The sequence below is a fragment of the Dermacentor variabilis genome, chromosome 6 (genome assembly GCF_050947875.1).
Source record: "Dermacentor variabilis isolate Ectoservices chromosome 6, ASM5094787v1, whole genome shotgun sequence".
NCBI classification, from domain to species: domain Eukaryota; kingdom Metazoa; phylum Arthropoda; class Arachnida; order Ixodida; family Ixodidae; genus Dermacentor; species Dermacentor variabilis.
This window is the reverse complement of record NC_134573.1, coordinates 51408245-51423429: the sequence shown is the minus strand read 5'-3', so window position 1 is coordinate 51423429 and position 15185 is coordinate 51408245. Positions and strand designations below refer to the sequence as shown.

At 49.4% G+C, this 15185-nt stretch overlaps 1 protein-coding gene across 1 annotated transcript in view; it reads left to right on the top strand.

Moving 5' to 3' along the window:
- The window catches only part of LOC142584162 (uncharacterized), a 61523-nt gene that overhangs the window by 353 nt on the left and 45985 nt on the right, over positions 1–15185 (top strand). The window lies entirely within an intron of this gene.

Here is a 15185-nt window from a genome sequence, read left to right as displayed (position 1 = left end):
AAATGTGTTGCAAGAGATATTTCCGTGCTTACGTGTCTATCCTGCATGCCACAGAACAATAGTTTCATGTAATATTTGCTGAGAAAATGTTTCGAAACCTGGCAGTAATGCTACCAAATGTACTAAATTCTAGCTATATAAAGGACTGGTAAAGAAAGTTTTTCATGGAATGTGATCAGAAAAGATAACTATGATATTTAATGCGTGTAATTCTTTTTATTTCGAGCGTCATGTCTGTGAAACTTCTTATAGCGGTACTAAAAATACTGTCTTTTTTTCACTGCCGAATCATCTGTAATAGAGTCGTTTACATGCCTGACCACAGAACCAGAAAACAGTTAACTGACCGGTTTAGACTACAGTCGAATAACAGTAAGAAGGAATCAAGGAGGGCGCCATCTTTATTTCCATCCTTAAAGGGGCCTACATTCTTTAACGTGTCCATTATTCCGTCGTCTTAGTAAACACTGTCTTACAAAAACTTTTTGTATCCTGAATATCGGTTCCAGCGAAGTCATGTTGTATTGTTGATCTGGACCACCATGGTTTCTTTTCGAAAAGCCGTACAAATCCTTCACTGAGATTGCCACTGTATCAGTACATGGAAGTTATAGCTTGTTGTACTCTTCAAAACTGAAGCTTCGTCGAAGTCTCGATTGGTATGCATGTGAAAATGGCACGCAGTAACGAATGTCGCATATCTACAACGATCCGATTAAAAAGCATGATCCGCACACCTGCCAAGATGCTGCATTCGTATGATTGAAGACAGCATTCTACGGCGTTGGAAACTCACGGTGGGCTTCATCGCAGGTGATCTGAAAATTAATGATAATAATATATTATTATAACAAGTTTATTTCATGGCAAACATACGTAGTAATAGCGAGCCCGCCTAAGTATTAATATTACCGCAAGGTATCCAAGTTTACCTATATTTAAAAGCTACTGTAGATGCTGTAGCAAGCAACGACGGGAATCAGACCAGGCGTGAGCACCGCCCATGGCCGTTGCTCCGGCTCAGTCTACATTCTTCTTTGTTTGCTACACCCTCCAGCGACCCACAAAATTGGTAAAGGCTCCCGGCTTCAAGGAGGCAAACTTCCTGCACGCGATCGTCTTATCACGGAGCTAAACGTCGACATCAGGCGGCACGCTCGAACGACGACGTCGCGAACATGAAGCAGTTCCGTCACCCCGGCCAGCTTCCACAGCAAAAGCGGCGAATAGTCTTTGTCCACGCGGAGGACGTCTCCAACTTGAAGTGGTGGTGGCAGCTGCCGTATCGCCTCGTGTGCAGAGCACTGAGTGTCAAGTACATTTTCCTCCAGCGCTTGCAGATACATCTGTTAAAGCTTGTCGATGTGTGTTTCAACGCGAAGATGGATGCTTGTTCACTGGGGTAGCAATGCGCCCTGCTCTTGAGCCAACACCGTTTCGTGTTTTCCAAGTAGGGCGTGTGAAGTCGTCAATGGGCGTAGTTCGTCAGGGTCTACAGAAAAATAGGTTAAATGACACCTGATGATGTTCGCCTCTACCTCACACAGAACAATTGTTATATTGGTATATTTAATTGCGACCTAGGACGCACATCAAGGTGTGCTTGGCAATGAGGCCCAGTCCTTTCCACGATCTTACTCATCAAGGCGCTCACTCGACGCTGAACTTCTATTCGATACGGCGTGCATCGCAGAAACCTGCCCAACTGGGCGCGGTACGATTTCCGGGTTACTGAGATCAGTTATGAAAGGTGAGGGCGTTGTCCGAATAAATAGTAGAAGAAATGTCTTGAAGAGAGATGAAATGTAGAAATGTGGCTTGAAAGCTAGTGGCTGAAGAGTTCGCATTACCGCACATGAGAGGACGGCGATGTAGTCTTTGGGGTGAGTTTGCTGTGCTGAACAAGAAAAACGGGATCCGCAGAAATCAGCCCCAAAAACTGTAAATGGGGTCGCTTGTGAAATCCGATCTTGTGGCAGTGGTGTTTTGGGTGCAGACTGTGGTGTCAGCTCGCGTCTTCTGCAAATCAAACAGCCTTTGAGGGCCGACTTTACCAGTTGGCGCACTATTTAGCAGCCAGTACCATCCGCGTAGGTCAGTGAGTGTCTGTTCGACTCTTGAGAGAAGCATCCGTTCGTGGGTGGAACGAATCAGCAGCTGTAACCGAAGGCCTGTCAAAAGCTTGAGACGCGTTCTAATGCGGATAAACCCATTGTCATAGAGGAACGAAGCTGAAAGCAGCAGGTGAGATTGAGCTGGCACCTGTTCACTGACGGAAATTTTTTCTACATCGCAAGGAAAGGGCGCACGCTGAACTCATTCCATTCAGTAATGCTCGGCTCGTGCGGTTTCTTGAGCAGTCTGTAGTCCGGACGTAGGGGCTCGTCGTTCACGAAGAGGTAGACCCATGCAATAACACAAGGAGGGCGTGAGTACTGGCTATAGTTCGCGACCTGGAGCAATGCTTGTGGTTGCTCGCCGGCGAAGATACATGCGGTCTTAGGAGTAAAGTCCTTAGCGGGTAAATGGATGGAGCATGTTCCGTCGGCATCCCATGTGAGCATGGGAAGAGAAAGTCAAGTGGGGCCTTACCACCAAAGCGACGAATGCGGGGGGTTCACCTCCTCGATACCTCTCGTGAGTAAGACTACCGGGTATTCTTTTCTTGTGCAATAGGTCCACTTGTTGCCAGCGGTGAGTCACTGTGTTTCTGCGACCCAATTTTTGATATACAAGTCGGTATACTCGTGAGCTTGTGACATCCAATGAATGGCTATCTCAGGTTCCGCCCAGAAGAACAGTCTTGCTGCCTTGAAACAATGTGTCCTCCTTGTGTAGTTGTAGAGGCGGGCAGCAGTTGAGTAGGCTAGAAGCTCTAACCGAGGAAGCGACATGGGTTTTAACGGCGCGATTCGTCCCTAGCTCAGTAAAAGATGTGTACTACGCGTTGGTGAGGGTGTCGACTCGTAACAGCCGTTCATAACACGGTACGAGCGCAGACTGGCGTGTGCAAAAACGTGCCACTTCGTGACTGCAACTATGTATTCTGGCGGCCTGGTGTTTTTTCGGGTAGACGAACCTTGCCTTTTCGGGTAAACAATGACCTTTCGGGTAAACGAAAGGTCATTGCCGCCGCATTATTTGCAGTGCCTCCTGAACGCTCTGTGCACCTACTATCAAATTAGCTACATAAAACGATTCTCTAATGCAGGCTACTGTGTCAGGAAATTAGCTTTTAGAGACGGGAAAGTAATGATGCAGCGTTGCCGCTAACAGAAACGGGTTGGACGTGGCGCCGCAGGGAACGCGGGTCATTCGCCACTGTACAAATGGCGGCAATAATTCGCACTCTGCTGGGAGAGGGTGATCCACAAGAATCGGAGTACATCTCCCTCCTTGGGCCGAATCTGATCTGCAGGCACGCATTCTTTGTCAGCCGCCATAATGACCAGATAGAAATTGAAGTTGACCAGGAGTTTCAGTAATTAAGCGTCCATTTTTGGCACCTTTATAAGCCCGCTTCTCAGGGATAGATGACCGAAGCATGAATCGATGCTTCGAAATGAGCTGGAAGCTTGGTACCAATTGCGTCCCGTCGAATTTCTTCATGATGCGGCATGTGCGAAGTGTTAGACTGGAAGGACATGTCTTGGCCGGAAACTCGTTTGGCATCCCATTCATATCATAGTGGTGAAAGATGTGGTTGCCCCTTGGAGCGTCGAAGCTCCATCAAGAGCCCCTGCCTAATAGGGCAAGGAACCTCGTAGGGCGCTATTTTTTGAAGGTAGGGCCCTCCTTTACACATGAAGGGCCATGTGGGCGTCCCCTCTAGATTCCGGATTATCCCACACCCCAAGGTGTCGAGGCTCCACATGGAAGAGATGTCGACGTCTAGTAAGACGTCATTTACCGCAGGCTCTCCCACAGCATGGAGTAGTGATGCGGCTTGTGCAGCTGAATCTTTGGATAAGTCGTGGAGCGCTCTCTGCACTGTCCAGCTAAAAAGGGTTTCCACTGCCGCGACCTGTGCCCCTAGTGGTGTTATCTGGCCGATTACGACGTCCCAGTAGCTGTCAGAACTTATGAGGATGCTGATCTTGTCCCCTCCCCCCAATGTCGTCGCCTCGGAGCGAGCATCATCGAGAACAAGACCATTGTGCGTCAACACAGTACCGATCGCGCCATTCGCTGGTGGGCTGGTTACCGCAAAGATTTCCGGCACTTCGAGGGCATCTAAAAGGATCCCGCTGGTACTGTTCTCCATTCGGAGTGTGATCAAGACTCAGCTGCATGTAAGGTTCACAGGGCGATGCCCTTTCCCGAAGACGTATAGGTTGAGGGGCTCAAAGCCTTGAACAGGATAATGTAGTTCTCGAGCAACTTGCTGCCGAATCAAAGTGCACTGACTGCCCATATTTAGAAGGAACAGCAGCAATATTGTTGTTCCTGGTGCGCCAACCCAAACTCTGCCCGTCTGTCGGAATACGGGCATGAGTGCGGCACGACTCGTTCACACAAAAGTTGCACAGGGGTATGTCGACGAATCCCGGCCGGCTTGCGCGTTGCACGGCCGGCACCTTTGCTTGGTTGCGAGTCGGAGAGCATACGTTGCACAGCTAAGTCAATTCTTGGCCAGAGCAGCGTGCACATTGCTGTTTTCTGGCGCTTCGGTCTTCACTGGCGATGTGGTTGTCTTTGGAACAGCTGAAGCAATGCCTGCGTGCTTGAAGCTTCCTGCGTCTCTTTTGAAGTGAGCTACGTGGAGTATTCCTGAACTGTATGGTCTGATGGTTTGTACAGGACGCAGGGACGCACGGCGATCTTACCTCAGTTGATAGAGCCGCAGCAGAGGGCGGGTTTAGATCCAGAGCTCGCGATTCACGCTTAAGATGGCGCTGGCTTGCATATTGACACGTGCAATTGGCTATCTTTATCGGCCGAACACGTTTTGCCACCTAACAAATGTTATCGCACAACACGGGACGCGCCTGTATCTATCGGATATTTGTGGAATGTTATCGATGCTTTTATCCGCTGTCTGTTGTCGCCGAACCTTGTGTTTTCTGATTTCACCGCGTGACACCAATGGCAGAGAACTATGTGCAAGACACGCGCGTCGTAGCGATTAGTCTGGAACATTCGACGACTGCTGTATAAAAGCCGACGTGCTTGACCCGCTGATCAGACTTTCGGAGGTCACCGAGTGCGTTCACCGCTATCATTGTTCTTCTGAGTGTAGCCAGTTTCGGAGGGCGCAAATTCGCCCAATAAAACGCTAGTTTCTATAACCACAGCGCTACCTTCTTCACCATTGCTACTACGTGACATCTGTCGGAGGTGCTTTATGTACCGGACGCCGCCGACAAGCCGCAATCCAAGCCCGGACCGCAAAGACAAAACCAACGTCATCGCGGGACATCGAGCAAGCCGCGCCTACACAGCTGCCCGCGGAACATGGAATTCTACCAGAGAAAACCAAGAAGAACGTCAGATAAGATCGCCCAGGGACAACCAGCAAGACAGCTCCATTGGGAGCCGTAGCTGCCCCAATATTTCTGCAGTAGCCCAGGGACCCCGAACGTTCCGCGGTTCCACATTTGAGGATCCGGAAAACTGGCTGGAGACGTATGAGAGGGTTGCTACGTTTAACAGCTGGGACAGCAACGACAAGCTGTGACACGTCTATATCGTATTGGAAGATGCCGCCAGGACCTGGTTCGAGAATCGAGAAACCACTTTATTGACGTGGGAGCTCTTCCGAAGCGGCTTTTTGCAAACATTTTCAAGTGTCGTGCGAAAATAGCGAGCCCAAGCTCTAGTAGAAACCAGAATGCAGCTCCCAAATGAGATGATCGCGATCTTCACGGAGGAGATGGCCCGTCGTTTCCGGTACACCAACCCGGAAATGTCGGAGGAGAAAAAAGTTCGCTTCCTGATGCGGGACGTCAAGCAAGAACTATTCACCGGACTCATTCGTAGCCCGCCGAAGACCGTAGCTGTGTTTTGCGCAGAGGCAACGACGACCGACAAAACTCTGGTAATGCGCACCACGCCATATAACCACCAGGTGCTCACGCCGCAGTACGCCACCCAAGAACTGGGTGCCGACGACCTGCAAGACACTATCAGGGCCATTGTGCGCGAAGAACAGCGCAAGGTCCTGCCTTCGTCGAGGCTTCAAGTGACCTCGATTGCCTACATCGTGAAAGATGAGGTTCAGCAATCGCTTGGAGTTCCTGAGGTGCAAGTTCATATAACGCAGCCCCATCCAGAAGCGATGACATACGCCGCCGTCGCGCGCCGTGAAGGACCCCCTCCGCGAACGCGCCAGGGCCCTGTAGCGCCGCAATTCCGTCGTCCGCCGCCGCCAGAACGTCTACCCGTCGTCCAGCGCCCCTACTCGAGGAAGACGGACATTTGGCGAGCCCACGACGACCGCCCACTCTGCTATCACTGCGGAGAAACCGGGCAGGTGTAGCGCCAATGCCTTACCGCGACTTGGGACTGAGAGGGTTTGCCGCCAACGCGCCGCGTCCATAGCTTGGGGAGCGCCTACGTAATATCGCCGCCTACCCAGCCCCCACTCAGTGGAACTCTCGACGACCGTCCCATTCGCCGTCACCAGGCCGCTACCTGTCCCCTCAACGACGACCATACGCTGACCTAGCCGGTTCGTCAGCTCATATCCGGAAAACTAAGAGAACCAACCGATGGAAGTGCGGTTGCCGTTCGTCGAACTGACGAAGATCCTCCGCCACCGAAGAAGACGCCGAATAGACTATATTGACGACATAAAAATGACGACAAATCGCCGACAAAGAGCACGCTGACGAAAGACAACCTGACGATGCGAGGTTCCAGCCACAGATCAACGCGACGCAACCGTTATCCGACGGCAAGACCCAACTGTAACGCAAGGCAAAGAACCACTAACCTCGACGCGTTTCTTTACGGTCACGCTGTCACTGTCTTAGTCGATACAGGGGTCGATTACTGCATCATGTGTGGACACGTCGTCGTCCAATTGAAGGAGGCTAAGACTGCAAGAGATGGCCCTCAAATTCGGACCGCTGGAGGACACCTCATTAAGCCGACTGGAATCTGCACGACAAGAATTACCGTTCGCGACCGGACTTACCCTGCCACCTTCGTTATCCTCCAACAGTGTTCACGAGGCGTCAATCTTGGCATTGACTTCCTGAACCGACATGGGCGCAATCAGCGACCTCAAGTCGAAATCGATAACGCTGTCGGAAGATCAAACGATACCACTGGTGAGCTCTCGTGGTCACCATAGCTTCTGTGTGTTCAAAGATCAAATCTCCAGTGCTCCAGTGCTCCAGCACCGTTATTTCCATCGGCACCGAAACACCCGCTGACGTAGAGGGCGTCATCGAGGGTGACCAGCATCGACTACTCGAGTGTTAAATTAGCGTCGCAAGAGGGCTCCATAGATGCCACGGAGGGAAGGCGGAAATGCTGCTAACCAACTTCAGCCAAGAGTTCAAGCACATAAGCAAGGCCACGACAATCGCGTACATCGAGGAAATTGTGGAAAGGAGCAATGCGTTTGTCCTCTCAGATTCTGCCTCATCTACCCAACCGACCATAGTCCCCGAAGCAGACCTCGACGTCAATGCACCTCTCCCCATGAGCAAGTAGAAACCACTCGGAAGTCTTCAGAGACGACACAAAGACTGCTTTTCGACGTCATCGACGATTCGAGAAACACCATTTTCAAATCATTGCATAATAACCGAAGATTGCGTTCAAGCACTCCGCCAGAGCCATTACCGAGTTTCGACACGACAACGTGAAGCTATTCGGCAACAAGTCGACAAAATTCTCCGCGACGAGATCATCCACCCGTCCAAAAGCCCGTGGGCATCTCCTATTGTCCTGGTGAAGGAAACAACGGAACCCTATGTTTCTGCGTCAATTATCGTCGGCTGAACAAGATCACAAAGCAGGACTTATACCCCCTTCCACGGATAGTCAACGCATTGGATCAACTCTGCAACGCTAATTACTTCTCGTCGATGGACCTTAAGTCTGGCTACTGGCAAATAGAAGTCGACGAGAGAGATCGCGAAAAGACCGCTTTCATCACGCAAGACGGCCTGTACGAGTTCAAGGACATGCCACTGTGCTCAGCGCCGGCAACATTTCGGTCCATCATGGACACGGTGTTAGCAGGATTGAAGTGGCAGACCTGTTTTGTTTACTTTGATGACATCGTTGTCTTCGCCGGGAATTTTGACGGCCACCATAGGTGGCTTGCCACAGTATCAGAGGCCATCAAATCATCAGTGCTCACTCTGAAGCCGGAAAAGTGCCGCTTCGCTTACGATGAGCTTCTGTTCCTAGGCTACGTCATCAGCAAATTCGGAGTGCGCACCCACCAGCAGAAAACAGCTGCCATCGAAAAGAAGGCAGTGCGTAGATTATTTGGCATGTGTGCCTACTACAGGCGCTTTGTCAAGGACTTTTCACGCATCGCTGAGCCGCTAACGCATCTAACCAAATCTAATCTCGAGTTCAAGTGGCAAACGCCGCAGGCCGACGCATTTCAAGAACCAAAACGACGCATGCAGTCGCCGCCGGTACTTGCACATTTCGACGAAGACGTATCTCGGCAGTCAAAATCGGAAGGCAATTATTCTACGACTGAAAACAAATGCCTTGCCATCATTTCGCCTGAAGGAAAATTCCGCCCTTACATATATGGCAGGCCATTCAAAGTGGTCAGCGTCCATCACGCGTTGTGTTGGCAACTTAAAGGAGCCTTCAGGACCGCTAGTGAGGCGGAGCTACAGACTGCAAGAATATGACGTCAGGGTAATCTACAAGTCCGGACGAAAACACTCTGACGCCGACGGCCTATCACGCGCCCCCATCTATCCCCGCCGCAAGACGATGAGGACGACGACGCCTTCCTCGGTATATTAAGCGCGGAAGACTTCACTAAACAGCAACGACCAGAGCAGGAGCTAAAAGGCCTCGTCGAGTATTTGGAAGGGAACACCGACATAGTCCCTAGGGTATTTAAGCGCGCATTGTCTTCGTTCACGTTACAAAACAATCTGCTCGTATAGAAGAACTTCTCACCAGTACGCGCCAGCTACCTCCTTGTTCCGTCAGCGCTGCGTCCAGAAGTACTGCACACCCTACATGAGGATCCAACCGCTAGGCACCTCGGATTCTCCCGAACGCTGTCGAGGATACAGGAAAGGTATTACTGGCAGCGTATGACCACCGACGTCGCCCGTTACGTCAAGACATGCCGAGACTGTCAGCGACGCAAGACACCACCAATAAGGCCAGCAGGATTACTACAGCCGATCAAACCTCCTTGCCGACCACTTCAGCAGATCAGGATGGACTTCTTGGGACGATTTCCGGTGTCAATATCCGTAAATAAGTGGATCGTCGTGGTGATGGACTATCTCACCCGCTTCGCTAAAACTAAAGCTCTACCGAAAGCCAGCGCAGCCGAAGTGGCTAAGATTTAGTCGAGAACATCCTGCTGAGACATGGTGTCCCAGAAGTTCTCATCACCGACAGAACAGCCTTACAGCAGAGCTCACCCACACCATTCTACGATACAGCCATACAAGCCACAGGTGGACATCTGCCTACCACACGCCGGCGGCTGGTCTCACGGAGCGCCTGAACAAGACCCTCACCGAGCTTAAGACGTGGGAGGCCTTCCTGCTGTACGTAACCATTCCTTACAACACGGTGGTGCAAGAAACAAGAGAGATCACGCCGTTTAAGCTGGTTTACGGCACGAACCCGACGACGACGCTCAATGCCATGCTGCCCCACGTCACTGAAGAAGAGAATGTTGACGTCGCCAGCTATCTGCGGCGCTCTGAAGATGCCCGACAGGTTGCCCGCCTACGGATCAAGAACCAGCAGCGTACCGATAGCTGATACTACAACCTACGGCGACGCTTCTTCGAGTACCATCCCGCTGACCGTGCTTGGGTTTGGACCCCGATACGCCAACGAGGACTCAGTGAGAAACTACTGCGTACGCTATTTCGGACCCTACAAAGTCATTCGAAGTATTGGCGCACTGGACTACCAGGTCGTGCCAGACGGCATCTCGCAGTCACAGCGGCGCCGCGCACGACCTGAAGTTGTCCACGTGGTGCGTCTTAAACCATTTTATGCACGCTGTCGAACTTCCTTGTTTTGTTGTTTTTTGGCCACGGGTGTTTTTCTTTATTAATTTTATTTGTTTGCAACATCGAGTCGATGCTTTTCTTTAGAAGGTGTATTGACACGTGCACTTGCCTATCTTTATCGGGCGACCACGTTTCGCCACCTAACGAATGTTACCGCACCGCGCGGGAGGCACCTGCATGTATCTGAAGTTTTTGGAATGATATCGACGCTTCTATCCGCTGTGTGTTGTCGCCGCACCTTGTGTTATCTGATTTCATCACGTGATGCGAATGGTGTCGAACTTTGTGGAAGACACGCGCGTCCGAACGACGATTAGTCTGGAACCTGCGACGACTGCTGTATAAAAGCCGACGCGCTTGACCCGCTGATCAGATTTTCGACGATCGCCGAGTGTGTTCGCCACTACCGTTGTCCTTTTGAGAGTAGGCTGCTTATGAGGGCATAAGTTAACCCAATAAAACGCTAGTTTCTACAATCCCAGTTTTGCTGCCTTCTTAACCGTCACTACCACTTGACAATATGATCTGGGTTGCTCAAGACAGCTTTCCGAATTCACAGGAACGTCATAAGATGCTTCACTTGCAGGGACTTGTCCTCTGTAACCAGTACCAGTGACGAAGAAGCCTCCCTCAGTGGCTGACGGTATGGGATACTAAATTCAGGTGGGAAAGCCCTAATGATGACGCGTCGCAGTATAGCAGCACACAGGTCTAATGAAAGACCAAGACCCTCCGGTGCTCTGGTACGGAAAAGTATCTTACCGTAGAGATTTCGAAGCTTCGCATAATCTGCTGAACTACGAATAGCTGTGACTGCGTGTAGATGGTCTAGATGGTCATCGACCAGAATCTTGCGAAGGCCGAACCTGTTGGACAGTACCTTGATGGCGACATCGAAGTTGGCCTCGGTGAGTCGGATACCCTGAATTGCTGTCTTAGCTCAGCCGGACAAGTATTTAAGCAGATATTTAAATTTGTCTATCTTGGATAGCAGGTCATTGCTACGAATGTTTGTCTGGTACTGGTCCCAAAAGCTTTGATATTCGCACCGCCTCCCAGGAAAGGTCGTGATGTGCAGGTTGGGTACGGCAACGCGGGGAAACGACGCCGCGGCAACACTCCGGACGATGCGAAAAGTGCATCTAGGTGCGGTGGCGAGGCAAGTTGCGCTCCTGGCCTCGTAGTGTATACCACAGGCACAAACCGGAGTGGTGTACGGGGTTGGGTAGCGAGGCGCACGCTTGTCTTTGTGAATCAGGTCCGCATCCAAGTCTTCAGTTCCTAAAGAAGAATATTGATTTTGAAAGTAACCCAAAAATCGCCGAGTAGCCAGCCCGAAAATTTTCCTCCACGTGCATTAATATATGCAGTTCGGCTCAAAGTAGCCAAAGCTGGCAGCCCTTATTCCAGCGGTGCGAACTCCGAATATTTGACAATGTTCGCGAACGCACTGTAATTTCAGCCCCCATTAGGAAGATGTGAGCTATATTGCATAAGAACGCTTACTTTTTGCGTTTCAAATAACACCTTGAATGAGGCGTTACCAGACCACACAAAAATACAGGAAGAGCCAAAAACCGTGTGCTAGCTTCCGTTTTACTGCGTTTACGAGGAAACAATTCCACATAAGGAAATACGGTTTGCTGTACCATTAGAAAAGGATATCGTGCAATATTTATGTGGTACCCGCCGTGGTTGCTCAGTGGCTATGGTGTTGTGCTGCTGAGCACGAGTTCGCGGGATCGAATCTCGGCCACGGCGCCGCATTTCGATGGGGGCGAAATGCGAAAAGACCCGTGTACTTGGATTTAGGTGCAGGTTAAAGAAACACAGGTGGTCGAAATTTCCAGAGTCCTCCACTACGGCGTGCCCCATAATCAGAAAGTTGTTTTGGCACGTAAATCCCCATAATTTATTTTTCATATTTATGTGGGAATAATTGCGTGTAAGGCAATTAAAAATTCATATAAGCTGCAATTAAATTGGGCAGTACAATGGAAGTTTAGCAATGAATATGTATTTTTTTTTTCATTTAAGAAAAACGATGCCTAGGTATGTCCTAATTCACATTCTGCTTATGACGCGCGTGAAGTTTTCTGTTGTTATCATTACTTGCAACTGATAAGAGTCTGTTGCTGGGCATTTTGGCACATAGCTTGACAAACAACGAAACTTAGCCTTCGAAGACGCGTACAAAAGAGGAGAAAAAATACAAACACACGCACATTTCTTTTTAACTCGCAAGAGAGTTTATTTAATGGAACACTTGGGTCTAAAAGAAAAGAAAATCAACAAGCGCATGCGCCATACAAAACCAGGCAGTCATAAATACATTAAAAAGCAATTTAAAAGAACATGAGTCAATGACGCATACTATTAATTTGGCAAATAACGCGTTCAACCCACGTGTGCGGTTGTCTTTTCTCTCCTCTTTTGCACGCATCTTCGAAGGCTGGGTTTCGTTAAAAAATTAAATTATAGGGTTTTACGTGCCAAAAGCACTTTCTGATTATGAGGCACGCCGTAGTGCAGGACTCCGGAAATTTCGACAACCTGGGGTTCTTTAACATGAAACTAAATCTAAGTACACGGGTGTTTTTGCATTCGTATCCAGCTTTTCAGGACACAAGGGGTTTAGTTCGCGTGAGTGCCACCACGTGGTGTACTGGACTTAAACTTTTCAAGCTTCCCGTGGTGACGCGCGATGACGTCAACCAAGCAATAAATGAAAAAAAAATAAAAGCTATCCCTGCGCATTGAAATTCGCCACAATGCTTGTGCCGCCGGCGTTATCAGTGCTCTTCATAAAGCGTATTCGCTCGTCGCCTGGAAATTACTCGTCATCCTAAGAGCGTTTAGTCGCGATGAGCAAGGGTTGATTCTGGGCTTTTGATGCGATTTTCCTTTCTTTTTCTTTCTTTTTTTTCATTCTACGGAGTAAAGAAGCTAGCCTAACCGTCAGAACCACTTCGGGGCAGCCTTTCTTCAGTCGGCACACATTGTTAACGTCCGAACATGGCATAGTGTCTACTAGAGAAGCCGTCGTGGATGGATTTGATTTTGACCTATCGCTTTCATTAAGGTGCCCCCAATTATTTCGCTAGCAACTCTGCAATGCGCTCTCATGGGCTACCGCCGCAGTTGCAAATCTAGATGTGCTTAAGTATTAAGACATATATATGGATATGTAGGTTGTTCACCGTGACACAAAAGTCACGACACCAGAGTTGAGCAAACTGTCCCTGTGTCGTCGCAGGGTGTGAGACCGGGCTAGTTGGTATTTCATGCTAAAGTGACTAGCGCAAGAGTGGACACGGGACACTAAAGAGGTGACAAGGATAAGCGCAAACTTCCAACTGCGCGCTTGTCCTTGTAACGTTGTAGTGTCCCCTGTCCACTCTTCCGCTTGTCATTTCAGTCTGTGTCGTCGTCCGTTAGCCTGCTATGGCCGAAGCTGCTCGCAATATTACGTCACTATTTACTGGCCACCAGGCCAGGTACACCCTTGGGTACGACATATACAGTACTTGCAGTTAGTTTCCAAAGTAATCTCTTATGGCGGTTATCCACGTGCGTGAAGCAAGAACGCTATTTAAAATTATTTTGCAGTAATATATGCGGGATTTGTACGTTCTCCACATTCTCTACCATGTTGCTGTTCCGCCTTTATTATATAGCCGCAATGTAGAATTGCAGCTATCGTACGCCATAAAGGCTATATCCACATACTCAATGACCTCGCGCACAACTCCTGACACTTATTTGCATTAAAAAGTTGTGCGACTGCCCTGGACATCCTTAACGAATGTTACATAACATATTATGAGCTTTTACTTGCAAAAACGACGATTTCATTATGAGGCACGCCGTAGTGGAGGATTCGGGAATAATTTAGACCACTTGGAATTTTTTAACGTGCGCCTAACCTTAAGTACGCGGGTTTTCGCAGTTCACACCCATTTAAATACGCCTGCCGTGGTTGGGATTCTATCCCGAGACATCGCGATTAGCAGCCGAACCCAATAAAAGCTAAGCAACTACCGAGGGGAAGGAATGTAGGCAGTATGAGGAAGGTGACAGCCGGCACGTGAGACAATTTGTTCCCATCCTCATTCCGCGAGAATCGGTACCATCTGTCGAAGAATGACAACGTAGAATGCACTGTATTCAATGAGATGCAGTCCGCGTCCAATATTTCAGACCCGAATTATACAGTAACTACTGACGACCAGGCATCTCGCTAATACGTGCAGTCGCTTGGCAGCTGCCGAGCGCTGGCGTCGGCCACAGGACCTACTTGACCTTTGTTCAACACTTGCCGATATTCTCGCCTTCTTTTGCAGCATTGCGTTTCAGCTAAACTGCTTCAACAGCCAATTTATCTGTGCCAAAATTTGGCCGCCCTGTCATCCTTATCGTTTCTTATTTTTAAGTCATCTTTTATATTTAGGCTAATGCTGGGTCCTGAATTTCCAGTGGTTTTAACTTTCCCAAAATGCCCGCATTTTTGTCGGCCTCTGTTCATATTTTGGAGGATTTTAATAGACGTTGAAACCATTGCGTGGCCACCTGACCAAGCTGCTCAAAAAGTCATTTTATATCCCTGAGGTCTCGTGCAAGCTTCTGCCTTCTTGCCGTTCACCAACCTCCTGATTTCCCTGTTATCTGATTCCCATTGTGACGACTCAAATCCCACGGAAGTTGGCAACGATATGATGTCCGTGGGATAAAAGCCATTTAAATCAAATCTACCGTGGATACGACAGCCGCTTTTGCTCACTGTGAATGGAAACATTGTGATAATGAGCGCCATTCTCAAGCATTTAAATTGGCAGTCAAAAAATTATGCGAATCCCATGTACGTGCGAATCGATGTAAGCAAAGCTTTCTGTGTTTCTTGTCATTGCCATACGTAATCTCCACAGAGTAGACAGGCACTCACCCGCCGTGGTTGCTCAGTGGCTATGGTGTTGGGCTGCTGAGCACGAGGTC